The sequence below is a fragment of the Otolemur garnettii genome, unplaced genomic scaffold (genome assembly GCF_000181295.1).
Source record: "Otolemur garnettii isolate 467f Iridium unplaced genomic scaffold, OtoGar3 scaffold00024, whole genome shotgun sequence".
Taxonomy (NCBI): domain Eukaryota; kingdom Metazoa; phylum Chordata; class Mammalia; order Primates; family Galagidae; genus Otolemur; species Otolemur garnettii.
Window position 1 is genome coordinate 5,649,500 of NW_003852419.1, and position 1,269 is coordinate 5,650,768.

A 1,269-nucleotide genomic window follows, 5' to 3' on the forward strand; every position below is an offset into this window, starting at 1 on the left:
AGGCACCCGCCACAATGCCCGGCCATTTTTTAGTTGCAGCCATCATTGTTGTTTGGCGGCCCGGGCTGGGGATTCGAACCCGCCACCTTGGGTGTATGTGGCTGGCACCTTAGCCGCTGGAGCCACAGGCGCCGAGCCAGCACTTTTTCTAGGATGAGTTCTCCAACTTAATTTTCTGACCTTGTATATATTACTGTGCACTGTGAACATACATGTGCAAACTCTTGTTATAAATATAAACCAAACTAAATACTATCAATCCTGCACTCCGCAGAGTACATCCTGTGAAATCAGGTTCTTTGAGATTTGTGAGAAGAATTAATGAACAAGTAGCATCAATATCAAACCATGAACAAAGAAGTTCTGGGCAGCGCCTGTGGTTCAAAGGAGTGGGGCGCCAGCCCCAATGCCAGAGGTGGTGGGTTCAAACCCAGCCCCAGCCAAAAACTGCAAAAAAACCCAAAACAAACAAACAAAAAAACCAAATAAGTTCTAGGACAGAGGGGGATTTTCCGGATAGTGGTCAAGAAGAACTTTTACTCTTCATTCTATATAAAGTACTTTTGTTTTCTTCCTTTCCTTTCCTCCAAGACAAAGTCTCCTTTCATTTCCCTACCTAGAGTACAGTGGTGTCGTCATAGCTTACTACAAACTCAAACTCCTGGGCTTGAATGATCCTCCTGCCTCAGGTTCCTGAGTAGTTGGAACTACAGGTGTGTGCCACCACTCCTGGCTAATTTTTCTATTTTTTGTAGAGCTGGGGTCCTACTTTTGCTCACAGTGGTCTTGAATTCTGACCTTAAGTGATCTGCCTCAGCCTCTCAGAGTGCTAGGATTATAGGGATGAGCCACAGTGCTCCTGGCCTAAAATACTTTTGTTTTTTACTTATCTATTATTCATGGAATGACAAAAAAAATTAAGAACTGGTAGTCTAATTATAGCAATCTTAAACTCTCTAGGTTTAAGAGATTCTCCTGCCTCAGCCTCCCAAGTAGCTGGGACTACAGGCCCCTGTCACAACGTCCAGCTAGTTTTTTCTATTTTTAGTAGAGACAGGGTCTCGCTGTTCTCAGTCTGGTCTTGAACTCCTGAGCTCAAGCAATCCACCAGCCTTGGCCTCCCAGAGTATGACAGGTTTACAGGTGTGAGCCACTGTGCCTAGCCTATATACTCTTTTAACCATCACCCCATTTTAAGGTTTCATTAAATTCTACGTATTATTTACATATATATCAGCTTTTAAAGTGTATGTGAAAAAACTGAACTAT